Consider the following 14289-nt stretch of genomic DNA (forward strand, 5'->3'; position numbering starts at 1 on the left):
ACCTGGGAAGCCCAATGCAGGGCTACAGAGAAACAAATGGCTCCACGGCACGTGGATGTCCTCCGGCTGCACTGTAGCTCTTTCATGGATGCCGTGTAAACCAGAGCGGTTGCCCTCTGGGCCAACCATCTCTCTGCCTTTCCCCCAGTGCTGCGTACACAGCTATTCTGGGGACTCCTAAGGACGGAGAGACTGAAGACCATGATTGGGCAGCCCCTTGACTTCATACAGGACTCAGATGTCCGTGATCGACCAAACTGGTCTTTATAGCACCTGCCGGTGCCCACTTGTCTCCCCACTCCCCTCTCAGCCCTTGATCCATTTAGAATCTGTGTCCTCATGGAGTGGAGAGAGCTACCAGAGGTCAAAGAATTAGTCCTTACAAACTGACAGATAGGCAAAAAGAAACTCAGAGAGGGAACATGACATCCCCAAGTCCACACAGCTGACTGCTGTGCTCTGCTTTGGGGAACAACAAAACTTCATAACATATGGGTCATATGACAGAATACCCCAAAGGAAAAAATGCCTAAGGGAATGTCTAATTCTCTCCCATCCAACTTCCCCCTTCTGCTCCCTCTGGAGTAAGGAATGCTTAAAGACCCTTTTAGCATTTCCCTCCCTTAGGTGGAAAAATACAGAAAAATGTGGAATCTGCTAGTGAAATGCCCAATGGTATATTAGAAATAATTACTACTACTAATATTTATTGAGCAGTTACTAGACTCAGGCCCTGCTTATCTGTATCGACTTATTGAATTCTCATAAGCCCTCTAAGAGATGGGTACTTTGATTATCCCCATTTGAAATTAAGAGGACAGGGAGATTTAGAGTCATCCCAAGGCTACACATTTAATAAAGGATGGAGGCAGGCCCTGACCTCATGTGGCTCCCAGCTGGAATAGAGTCCCGCTTCTTTAACTGTTACGAGCAGATGTCAAACCTTGGGGTGTTTCCAGACCACCCTTGGTGCTTGTGGGCAAGTAAACAGCCAGGCCTCACCCTTGGATTCCTCAAAGACCCCCTCGGTCCAATCCCCCCACCTCCCAGTTTTCTCTCCTCTTTGTCTCACTCTGAAAGCATTTCTTGGCCATTCATGCCGCTTATCGAACAGCGGACCATGCTCCTCCCCACAAACCACTCCCTCTCAAGCCCCCATCTCTCCTGCGACCTCCCTTTGAAGGAGGCTCTAGACTTTTCATCAGGGTCTCCTGGGCTCCACAACCCTCTCTCCCATCCCTCCTCCACCACCCCCAACAAATCTCCCCTTGATCTTAGACCTCATGGGCCTTGCCTGCCCTCCCCTAGCTTTTGTTAATATACACAGTGTTGTTCTGTAAACACAGTGGATACTGACACCTGTCCTAGCAGTACACTTAGCTTACTTTATTTCTTTGGGAGTAGGGAGCTGGGAGGAGGGGAATTTGTGCCAAAGTCTATCTCTTTTCAATTGCCTCTTATTCACCTAGCAAATATTCATGGTGTGATTTCTGTCTGCTGAGCACCGCACTGGTGCTGCCAACAGGAAGCTGAACAAGACAGAGCCCCTGAGCTGACCATCTAACTCTGAAAAATAAGGGTAATATCACCTCTCCTTCTGTGCAGGGCTGTCTGTTCTTCAGTCATTCACTCACTTACGCAACAGAGGGGTGTTAAGCGCCTTCCATCCTGCCAGGCACTTTGTAGGAGCTTTGAACAGGGACTCTGCTACTCAGGACCTTAACGGGGAGAGACTCAGCAGAGAACTGTTATCCCATAAGGTCACTGCGTGGGCCAGAGGAAGACTTCTCATGTGCCGTTGCTCAGTTGTGTCCAGCTTTGCGACCCCGTGGACTGTAGCCTGCCAGACTCCTCTGTCCATGGGATTCTCTAGGCAAGAATAATGGAGTGGATTGCTGTTTTCCTTCTCCAGAGGATCTTCCCGACCCAGGGACTGAACCCTCATTTCCTGCACCGCCAGCATTGGCAGGTGAATTCTTTACCACTGAGCCACCTGGGCTTCCCAGAGGTAGACTTGCCACTGCCTAAATGAGTCAGGAAAAGGCTCCATAGGTCCCTTGGAGCTAACTCTTGAAGGACTAAGTTACCTGGTGTAGGATGGAGAAGGGTGCTCACGTGGGAAACACATATACTAAAATTGCCATGATGTAGAGATTAGCATGGCCCCTGCACAAGGATGACACACAAATTCATACAGCATTCCATTTTTTTTTTCATTAATTTTTTTTTTTAATGGAGAAGAGAAAGGTACACAGGCAACATCACAGGCAAGGGTAGAGAGATGTGAAAAGGAGACTGCTCAAAGAAGGCATATTGATGTCTGTGGCTCTAGGTGGGTGTGTGAAGGGGAGGGTAGGAAGTGAAAAGTGAAAGGTGGGCTAGAGCCAGCAATGGGAAGACCCCCACTCCTTCCTGCTGGGCCATCATTCACTAATCTAGGATGCTACTACCACTTCTCAATGCTCCAGAGAGCCTGGGGCTTTCTGCTCCTCACCTTTTACCCTGAAAATCTCTGGTCTGTTCCCTTGACCACATCCAACAGTATCCCTCAAGGATCCTTCTCTTCAGACAGTGACCTTGGCACCACTTGGCCCCATGACCTCGTATGAGTCATCAGCCCACCTCACAGACTGCCAACCATTACGGCAGGAAGAAATCTCAGGGCCCAAATGCTATACAAGAATTTAATTATGGGTCACAGTTTAATTACTTAGTCTGGCTTTATATGACTTAATTTATAAATAGAATTTACAGTTCCCTTGTTTCTTTCTCCAGCCATTTAGCTCATTAGGCTTGGAGCCAGTAGTGAAAAGATAAGGCAGAGAGGGCAGGGTACTGGGAGAAGTCTACCCCAGCAAGAAGCATTTTATCACCGGTACTGTTAAGAATTTCCAGTGGGAGACGATCGTAAAAAGGAGATAGACTTGTAGTTGGTTTTATTATTGTTTTTAAATCTTATAAAGCTAGTACCCATCCCCCTCCACTTCTCCCCCATTGCCTGTACCCAGGAACAACCACACCTCCATGTCTCTGCTCCAGATACAACCTTTAGTTCCACATTAAGGCCAGCTCTCTGCAACAACCTGCTGGGCGTTTCCCAGAGGCCTTCCCAAAGAGCATTCATTTATTCCACCAGCGTTTATTTCCATACCTACTATGTGCAAGGCACTTTTGGCCAAGAAATGAAAAGCTGGGATAAAACGCAATAATTAACAGTTACTGCCTACTCAGTATGCACCAGGCATTATGCCAAACATTCCATTTAATTTTCGGAATGAAGAAATGAGGCTCTGTTTGTTCAAAGCAGTGGCTCTGGACCCTGGCTGCATATTGGAGTCACCTGGGGAACTCTGATGCTGGAAACCATCCTCTAGAGGTTCTAGTTTCATTGACTTGCAGTATGGCCTGGGCATCAGGTTATTAAACAAAACCTCCTCAGGTCATCTGATGTGCAGCTATGTTTAAGAACCAATGATTTAAGTAATTTTCCTAAAATCCCACAAATAGAACAGGGAAGGCAGGCGGGCTGGCCAGTCGGTCTCCTGAGCCCTACAATGTGCCAGACCCAGCTCTAGGTCCTTCCACTACCAAGTGATAAAACAGACGTCAAAGGCCATAAAAAAGATAAAATGCTAGGTCAAAGGACAATGAACGCAGGGAATCCTTTACGAAAGAGGTCACTTATGGGTAATTTTTTTCAAAAATTTGCAGGCTACACAGAAGTGGTGGAAAGGATCAGGCGGGACTTCCAGGCAGAAAGAACCATGTGAGCAACAGTGTGTAGCTTGGGAAACATGGCAAATGGACAAGAAACAAGAAACAGATCCCGTGTGTGAAAAGACAGCTGAAGGAAATTTGGCAGGAAAGTCAGGGACAGGTTGTGAAGGACAAGGCTTCCCAAACCATTTGAGGTTGAGGTACATGTGGAATAATGATCACATTTGTAGTACAAACCAAGGTAAGTGGACAAGGCTGTTACCATCTGTCTTAGTCTGTTCAGGCTGCAATAATAAAATTGTTCTTTACCTGCTAAGTCATTTGACTCTTTTTGACCCCATAGACTGTAGCCCACTAGGCTCCTCTGTCCATGAGATTTCTCAGGCAAAAATACCAGAGTGTGTTGCCATGCCCTCCTCCAGGGGATCTTCCCAACCCAGAGATCGAACCCGTGCCTCCTGCATTGCAGGCAGATTCCTTACCACTGAGCCATCTGGGAAGCCCCACAATAACAAAATACCAAAGGCCAGAAACAACAGAAACTTATTCCTCCCAGTTCTGGAGGCTGGAAGTCTGAGAACATGGCTCCCATAGATTCAGTGTCCGGTGAGGACCCACTTCTTCATCAACAGCAATCTTCCCACCATAACCTCACATGGCCAAAGGAACAAGACATGTCTCCAGTGTCTCTTTTATAAGGACACTAATCCCACTCAAGAGGACTCCAACCTGATGAGCTAATCACTTCTTAGAGGCTCCACCTCCAAACATCATCTCACTGGGTATTGGGTTGAACAGTTCAGTCTATAGCCTCATCTCAGCAAATCTGACACACCTACTGGGAATCTTTGGCATAAGGCCTGGCAAAGGACCCAAGAAGTCTAAACTTCAGTCTCTGGGTAATGGGAAGCCAATGAAAATACCATATTGAAATGAAAAGATTGTGACAGGATGGAAGTTGTGTGTTTTTCATGTAAATCCAGGCATTGTCACAATGACTTCCTAAAGGCAAAACCTGACTTGAATTTTCCACCAAACACTACTTGTGTGATATCTTTCCTACTAGACTTGGCTCTTCAACAAAAGGGATCATGCCATACTCGTGTGTGTGTGTGTGTGTGTGTGTGTGTGTGTGTGTGTGTTTCATTTTGTAATTCGTGTCTAGCACAGATCTTGACAGACAGAAGGTGTAAAATTAGAAACATACTTTGAACCACTAGGGCTTCCCTGGTGGCTCAGATGGTAAAGAATCCGCCTACAATGCAGGAGACCCGGGCTCAGTCCTTTGGTTGGGGAGATGCCCTGGAGAAGGGAATGGCAACCCACTCCAGTATTCTTGCCTGGAGAGTTCCATGGACAGAGAAGCCTGGTAGACTATGGTCCATGGGGTCACAAAGAGTCAGACACGACTGAGTGACTAACTCTTTGAACTTCTCATTAAATTCCATTCAGCAGGCGGCCACCTACTCCAATGTTAAGAGGCAAAAGTTGATGCAAATGCATGTACATTAGAAAGAGAAGGGGTGTAAGAGTCAGAGGACCATAACATCCTATCTTTTAACTTTGCCTTATATATTGATGCGCTCCTATGTTGGGTGCATACATATTTGAAGTTGTTATATCTTCTTGGATTGATCCATTGATCATTATGTAGTGACCTTTGTCTCTTGTAATAGTCTACTTTAAAGTCTATTTTGTCTGATGTAAGTATTGCTACTCCAGCTTTGATTTCTATTTGCATGGAATACTTCATTTTCAGTCAGTGTCTCTAGATCTGAAAAATAAATATATATATAAGAATTTATATATATAAATATATATATATGAATCACTGTGCTGTACACCTGAAACTAACACAACATTGTAAAATCAACCATACTTCAAGTAAATAAATAAATAATAAAGATTGGGGGGGGGAAATGCACAACTTGGAAGTCCTGGGCAGACACACTTGGTTTCCAGGGATATTCCCCTTGCTCTCTGTGTCTCTTCTGTAACAGGAACAGTAAAACCTACCTAGCAGCACTGTTGTGAAATAGCACATCGCAGAGTCCTGACACACAGCGGGTCCTCAGAGAAGTCTGTTAGCTTAGTCCCAATGCCCTTGACCATGTTTTATTTTCAAATTCTTTGAATCAAATAATGAGGATCACATTAATGATACTAATTTGTCTCATGTATATTCTTTGTAAATATTTGTCCTATTGGATGTGTGTATGGCTGAGGAGCTGCAAGTCCTGAAAGTTCTGCTATTGCTTTTAGTTAGCCTTCTACACAACCATCAGATAGGAATCATCATACCTATCATTTACTGAGAATTTGCTATGTTTCAGGTCCATCCAATGCAAAACATTTATATACTATCTGCTTTCATCTTTACAATAAGCCTAAACAAGGGTTGCCAAATCTGCCCCTGGCCTGTTTTTATTTTGTATAGCCCACAAGTTCTGAACAGTTCATACATTTTTCAAGATTTGACATATATATATATACACACACTACATAGCTAGTGGGAACCTACTGTGTAGCGCAGGGAGCCCTGCTCAGTGCTCTGTGGTGACCTGGATGGGGGTGAGATGAGAGGGACATCGAAGAGGGAGAGAATCTATGTGTACAAACAGCTGACTCACTTCCTTGTACTGCAGAAGTTAATGCAACACTGTAAAGCAATTGTGCTTCAATAAAACAAACAAACAAAAAGGTATGCCACAAAGACTATATGGTGCAAAGCCTGAGATATTAATTTTATTTATTTTGTAATTGATGGAAAATTGCTTTACAATTTTGTTAGTTTCTGACATACAACAATATGAATCAGTTATAATTATATATCTTCCTTCTTGAGCCTCCCGCTCCCCTCCTCCATCCCACTCCTCTAGGTCATCACAGAGCTCCCTGTGTTATTCAGCAATTTCCCACAAACTAGAAAATTAGAGACACCAAGGGAACATTTCATGCGAAGATGAGCTTGATAAAGGACAGAAATGATATGGATCTAACAGAAGCAGAAGATATTAAGAAGAGGTGCAAAAATACACAGAAGAACTATACAAAAAAGATCTTCATGACCAAGATAATCACGATAGTGCGATCACTCACCTAGAGCCAGACAGCCTGGATGTGAAGTCAAGTGGGCCTTAGAAAGCATCACTACGAACAAAGCTAGTGGAGGTGATCGAATTCCAGCTGAGCTATTTCAAATCCTGAAAGATGACGCTGTGAAAGTGTTGCACTCAATATGTTAGCAAATTTGGAAAACTCAGCAGTGGCCACAGGACTGGAAAAGGTCAGTTTTCATTCCCATTCCAAAGAAAGGCAATGCAAAAGTATGTTCAAACTACCGCACAATTGCACTCATCTCACATGCTAGGAAAGTAATGCTCAAAATTCTCCAAGCCAGGCTTCAGCAATATGTGAACCGTGAACGTCCAGATGTTCAAGCTGGTTTTAGAAAAGGCAGAGGAAACAGAGATCAAATTGCCAACATCTGCTGGATCATTGAAAAAGCAAGAGAGTGCCAGAAAAACATCTACTTCTGCTTTATTGACTATGCCAAAGCCTTTGACTGTGTGGATCACAGCAAACTGTGGAAAATTCTGAAAGAGATGAGAATACCAGAGCACCTAACCTGCCTCTTGAGAAATCTGTATGCAGGTCAGGAAGCAACAGTTAGAACTGGACATGGAACAACAGACTGGTTCCAAATAGGAAAAGGAGTGCATCAAGGCTGTCTATTGTCACCCTGCTTACATCATGAGAAATGCTGGGCTGGAAGAAGCACAAGCTGGAATCAAGATTGCCAGGAGAAATATCAATAACCTCAGATATGCAAATGACACCACCCTTATGGCAGACAGTGAAGAGGAACTAAAAAGCCTCTTGATGAAAGTGAAAGAGGAGAGTGAAAAAGTTGGCTTAAAGCTCAACATTCAGAAAACGAAGATCATGGCATCTGGTCCCATCACTTCATGGGAAATAGATGGGGAAACAGTGGAAACAGTGTCAGACTTTATTTTTTTGGGCTCCAAAATCACTGCAGATGGTGATTGCAGCCATGAAACTAAAAGACGCTTACTCCTTGGAAGAAAAGTTATGACCAACCTAGATAGCATGTTCAAAAGCACAGACATTACTTTGCCAACAAAGTTCCGTCTAGTCAAGGCTATGGTTTTTCCTGTGGTCATGTATGGATGTGACAGTTGGACTGTGAAGAAGGCAGAGTGCCGAAGAATTGATGCTTTTGAACTGCGGTGTTGGAGAAGACTCTTGAGAGTCTCTTGAACTACAAGGAGATCCAACCAGTCCATTCTGAAGGAGATCAGCCCTGGGATTTCTTTGGAAGGAATGATGCTAAAGCTGAAACTCCAGTACTTTGGCCACCTCATGCGAAGAGTTGACTCATTGGAAATGACTCTGATGCTGGGAGGGATTGGGGGCAGGAGAAGAAGGGGACAACAGAGGATGAGATGACTGGATGGCATCACTGACTCGATGGACCTGAGTCTGAGTGAACTGCGGGAGTTGGTGATGGACAGGGATGCCTGGCGTGCTGTGATTCATGGGGTCGCAAAGAGTCAGACACAACTGAGCAACTGAACTGACTGATCTGTTTAACACATGACCGTATATATATGCCATGCTACTTTCTCAATCCATCCCACCTTCACCTTTCCCCACTGTGTCCACAGTATGTTCTCTGCTAGATTCAGCTGTATCATTTTTATAGATTCCATATATATACATTAATATATGACATTTACTTTTCCAACTGACTTACTTCACTTGTATAAGAGGCCCTAGGGTCATCCACCTTGCTACAACTGACTCAGATTTGTTTCTTTTTTCGTGGCCAAGCTATATTCCATTGTATATATGTACCACAACTTCTTTATCCATTCATCTATCGATGGACATACAGGTTGCTTCCATGTCCTGACTATTGTAAATATTGCTGCGATGAACACTGAGGTACATGTGTCTTTTAAAACTGTGATTTTCTCAGGGTACAGACTCAGCAGTGGGATTGCTGGATCATGTGGTAGATTTATTCCTAGTTTTTAAGGAATCTCCATACTGTTTTCCATAATGGCTGCCTCAGTTTACATTCCCACCAACAAGAGGGTTCCCTTTTCTCCACAACCTCTCCAGCATTTACTGTTTGTAGATTTTTTGATGATGGCCTTTCTGACTGGAATGAGGTGGTACCTCATTGTAGTTTTGATTTGTATTTCTCTAATAATGGACAATGTTGAGCATCTTTTCATGCGTTTTTTGGCCATCTGTATGTCTTCTTTGAAGAAATGTCTGTTTAGGTCTTTTTGCCCAGTTTTTGATTGGGTTGTTTATTTTCAGATATTGAGCTGTATGAGCTGCTTATACATTTTGGAGATAACCTTTTGTCAGTTGCTTCCTTTGCAATTATTTTCTCCCATTTTGAGGATTGTCTTTTCATCATGTTTATAGTTCCCTTTGCTGTGCGAAAGCTTCTAAGTTTTATTAGTTTCCACTTGTTTATTTTTGTTTGCTGCTAAGTCGCTTCAGTTGTGTCCAATTCTGTGCGACCCCATAGACGGCAGCCCACCAGGCTCCCCCATCCCTGGGTTTCTCCAGGCAAGAATACTGGAGTGGGTTGCCATTGCTTTTGTTTATGTTTCCATTAATCTAGGAGCTGGGTCAGAGAGAATATTGCTGTGACATATGTCAAAGAGTATACTGTCTATGTTTTTCTCTGAGAGCTGTATAGTTTCTGGCCTTACTATAATCCACTTTGTCTTTTATCTATTTTGATTTTGGTTTTGCATATGGTGTTAGCAAGTGTTCAAATTTCATTCTTTTACATGTAGCTGTCCAGTTTTTCCAGCACCACTTATTGATGAGGTCAATTCTCCATTGTATATTCTTGCCTCCCCTGTCAAAAATAAGGTGCCCATAGGGAGCATGGATTTACCTCTGGGCTTTCTACCTTGTTCCATTGGTCTATATTTCTATCTTTGTGCCAGTATCATACTGTCTTGATGACTGTGTACTAAATCATTCTTTACAAAAAAAAAAAAAATCTTGCTAATTCCTGGTCTATAAGACTATGGTCCCTTTACAGATGTGAAACTGAGTTTTTTAGAAAGGTGAAATAATTACCCAAGGCCACACACAAAGTAACAAGTGACAAGTCTTGGTTCTAGGACTAATTTTCTACCCCTGGTCTTAAAACTAGCTCTGTTGCTTTACATTATATTTAGAAGGAACTTTCCCTTTGACTTAAGCATAAACTTGACCCATCCATAGCTTGTTCTAATATACATGCCTTCTATATGCCTACAACCCTATGTGTGCTCCATCTTGCCTCCCCTTATGCTTATAAAAAGACAAGGGTGGGAAATGGGGAGGTATCAGGTTCCTTGCCCACTCCCCACAAAGGTTCCAAAGCAGCAGAGGTCAAGAGCTGGGAGGAGTCGGACAATCCGAAGAAGATCCTGCTGAGGAGGAAACATGGTTCTTTGTCTTGGGAGCTTCCGGATTCCAGCTGTGGGGGAAGGGAGAGAACTCTGTGTTTCCTTTCCAAAGGAAAACATGGCTGGAGGTTTCCAGGTAAGCACACATCAGAGCAGCCTTGTTGTCACTCTGGGCTTTGAGGGGAAAGACACCTGAACTTCACACTGCTTCAGCTCCAGCAGCTCACCAGCTGAGAAGAGCAGCTGCTCCCCGTTTCATCTGTTTCATATTCAGCAGGAAGATTAGTTTAAGGTTCTGACCCCAGGAAAACGATGCCTACAGCCTGCAGTAAGCGCTCTGTTATCCCGTCCAGCTGGGAGTGAGGTGCCCACCTTTGTCAAATGTGCTGGTTCCTGGAGAGATAGTTGCCACATAGACCATCGGCCGGAGATTGGTATTCGAAGATGCAGAACGCATAAAATAGGCTTTGTTCTAAAATTATCCGGAATATAATTCCATCTTTCTTAGCTATTTCGGCAGGCATGGTGCCTTGGGGACATTGTCCGAATAGGAAGAAGGTAGAGGAAATGAAATTCACCGTTAATATTGAGTTCTATTCTGCTAGCAAGCACTGAGCGGAAGCCTTAAATCAATAAAGGATTTAATGCTAACAATCGTCCAGTGAGGCATCTCCACTTTACAAAAGAAAAAACCAAGGCTTGAGATGGGTTCATTCATTCCTACGGTATTTACTGAGCACCTTAGCTTGACCTCAGCACTGGGAATACCTATCCCTGCCCTCCTAGAGCTCCTATTCTTGGAGGGGAACTTGAGTTAAACAAGTAAAAGTAATTGATCATTTGTGGCAGGGATGAGAGTCACCAAGGGTGTCATGCTGCTATGACAACACCTAACAAAAGCTGGCTCAGTTTGATCATCCAAGACTTTTCTGAGGAAGTGAAACTGAAGTGAGACCTAAGGTATTCCATAGGAGAGGGGCAAGAGAACATACCCAGCAGGTGGAAAGAAGTATGGTCCTCCCAAAAAGTGACAACACACCAGGCTGCTGGGGCAGAGAGTGAGGGCTGGGGACTGACACAGGTGAAGCTGGTGAGGTCAGGAGAGCCTAGACCAGCAAGGCCAGCCTCGAGGTCCAAGCAAGGATGTTGTACTTTATTCTAGGAAGTCACAGCAGGATGCAAAACAAGCAGACAGGGCAGTCCTGCAAAAGGCCAAACTCTTAGAAGTAAGAAGCAAGCCAGAGTTCAAGTGCGGGTTCAACTTGAAAGTCCATGCTTTTTCCACGGTCACCAGCATATGGTTAAAATTTTTTCTGAAGCAAGCTGATTCAGTTAAGGGATAGGATCTTTCAAGAAAGACAGAAAGGGAGTCCAGTGTAGAAAGAACATCCTGGATTAGAAATCAGAAGTCTTGGGTTCTAGTTCTGCCTCAGATCATTCCTGATCATGAAGGACCAAGCTAACTCTTTTAATCTCACAGGCCTCAGTTTCCTCTAAGAGGGAGACAGTGTTTAGACTAAGTGCTCAATGAGTTATCACGTGGAAAACACTTCAAACCACATAGAACCCACAGTAAATGATCAATAAATCTTAGCTGTTGGTTTTATCAACCTCTTTGAATACTAGTATTTTCTGATTTTTAGTATAAATTCTGTGACTGTGTATGTACTTTCTCAGAACCCTGCACGCCCAGGCACAACCATCAATCTTAAGTTATTTCTAAAATAAGTTAAGAAAATTGTCCTTTGGACATAATCCTAGAATTCTCCAATAGCACTTGAGGAACTCTTGTCTTCCTGGATTTTATAGCCCACTTAAATGTTTGCATAATTGATTCGCCCCTCTTACAGGATTTACCCGCATAACCCACAGGCAGAAATTTAATTACGGATCTGAAGGGACTTACTGTTATAATACTGGCAGAGCTTTCCTAGGTTAAGTGATAATTAAGATTTAAATTCCACTGGGATCAAGCAACTTTTAAAAGGGTCCTCTCCCTCTCCCAGCCCATATTGTACCAAAGGTAGTTTGGCTTTTGAAATGCAGGACAATACTAACCAAGAAATTACTTTGTGTGCTATATGCAAAGTTGGATCTGCTTTTCTTTGATTTCTTGATTTAGAGATAATACATTTCCACATCCATGTTGTGTCCTGATAGCCTGTTTCTGGAAGTTGGGAAGAGCTGCGAGGGCTACTCTTGATTATTATAGAAAATATTCAATCCTCAGGCTGCTTCCCAAAAGACCACCCCATCCCATCACACAACAAGTTCTTAGGTCCTTGCCTTTCTTTTGCCCAGCTGGTTTGTGCTATCTCTGGGAATGCAAACTCATTTTAATATTAGCTTAAGCAAGGCATAATTAGGAATGCAAATCTGCAACAAGAAAACAATACAATTCATTCAAAAGCTAAGATTTGATGACTTTTGGATTATCTGTCATGAGGCTTTTCTTTTTTTTTACATCCCCATTGCCCTCCATTCCAGTAACTGAAAGCTGTCTGTATGTGTAAGTATGCAGCTGTAATTGGCCCGCTAATATACTCTCCCAGGCAAGCTCTGTTGTTTTGCAAGAACAAGAAACAGGATAGCTCATCCTCCTTTTGCAAGCTTAGTAAAGGAAAAGGCAGAAGTTCTTTCTCGATTCCTCCTGTGACAGATGCAAGAATAGAACTCACTATGCACTGAAGCTGAGTCACACACTGAGGGTAAGTTTTATTCTGGGTGATAGTTTTTATTTTCCATAATCATCTTTTCTTGAACTTTGTCTTCAGGCTTAACCATCTGCCCTCTCCTTCCACATATTCATTTTGTCTTGAGAGCGCGTTCCTTTACCCCTTTGTCAACACTGCAAAGCTCAAACAAACAAAAAATAACCACCCACCTCTGCATTATCAACTTTTTGTCATCGGAAGACTTCATCGTCTGCACAGAAGTAACTGTGTCAAGCGCTCTTTTATATAACCATGTGTGTACTTGTGTGGGTGTGTAAATGTGCATGTTAGCAAAACTTAAAATCAAAAATGTGCTTATAACATATCACAATCAGAGAGTCACAACACGACTGGGCATTTTTTCAGGCAGAGGACATTTGACTCACTCCTTAATATATAACACCCTCCTGGTAGAAAGGTGAACAAAATCCTGCATGATTTAGCTCTTAAACTATCCTTCCAGCCTCATCTCTCATCACTACCCCACTGCATGCTCTATGCTCTGGCCATGCTAGCAGAATCTGTGCCTTGAAATTCATATTCCTCGCCTCCTCCAGACTTTACCACATGTTTTCACTCTACCTGGAATCTTCCTCTGCTCCATCCCTGAACTTTTCAGTCCTCATCCTCCACATCTCAAGTTAATTGTCACTTCTTGTGAAACTTGGCCGTGGACCTGGATCCACATACAGTTGCACAGATTTTTCAATTATAGAAAACATTTTTTAAACTCTTTCTTCAGGCAAGGCTGTATACTAGGCATCTGGGGTAAAGGAAAAAGAGGAAGAGGGCTTTGATGAAACATCCAAAGCCTTCCAGTATCCCCATCTCTAGCCCTTGAAAACAAAATGATCCCTAAGACTCTGAACTACTAATATCCTTATATTATACCCATATAATTTGCTGATTCTCTATGCCATTTTACACAGGACTCTAATTATTTTTGATTCTAAATTCTTACGAACAAGGTCTATCCTACTTTTAAATGACCTACAAGGCCTAGCACCAGGATGAATATATAAGAAATACTAACAAACACAATTGATTAACTGCCTATTGACCTGTCCTTAGAGTGTCTTCCACAAGAATCATTGAGCAGCATGGCGAAATGCCCAGGAGACTACAAACGGCATAAAGACAGGGACTTGGTTTACCACGTTCAGCATCTTCCCAAGTCCTAACACAATACCTGACACATCACAGGCACTGAGTAAATATTTATGGAGTAAGTAGATTAATGAATGATGATATAAAGGCAGCAGTGAACAAAAGTCTTGCCCTAAGGGACCCTCTAGACAATGAAAGAGATTTAAATTCACATTGTCCTCTCTCCTCCCAAACTTTTCATTGAAAATTAAGTTCATTTTTTTCCCTCACTTCTTCTCAGAGATCTCTTGACATAGGGTCTT

The 14289-nt window shown here is 43.1% G+C and overlaps 1 non-coding gene across 1 annotated transcript; it reads left to right on the plus strand.

The window, feature by feature from the left end:
• The first annotated feature begins 2107 nt into the window (after positions 1–2107).
• On the plus strand, positions 2108–2211 carry LOC128061064 (U6 spliceosomal RNA). The gene has a single exon (XR_008200683.1). It is a non-coding gene; the product is annotated as a U6 spliceosomal RNA (small nuclear RNA).
• Positions 2212–14289: the final 12078 nt, after the last annotated feature.

This window comes from Budorcas taxicolor, chromosome 15, assembly GCF_023091745.1.
Source record: "Budorcas taxicolor isolate Tak-1 chromosome 15, Takin1.1, whole genome shotgun sequence".
Lineage (NCBI taxonomy): Eukaryota > Metazoa > Chordata > Mammalia > Artiodactyla > Bovidae > Budorcas > Budorcas taxicolor.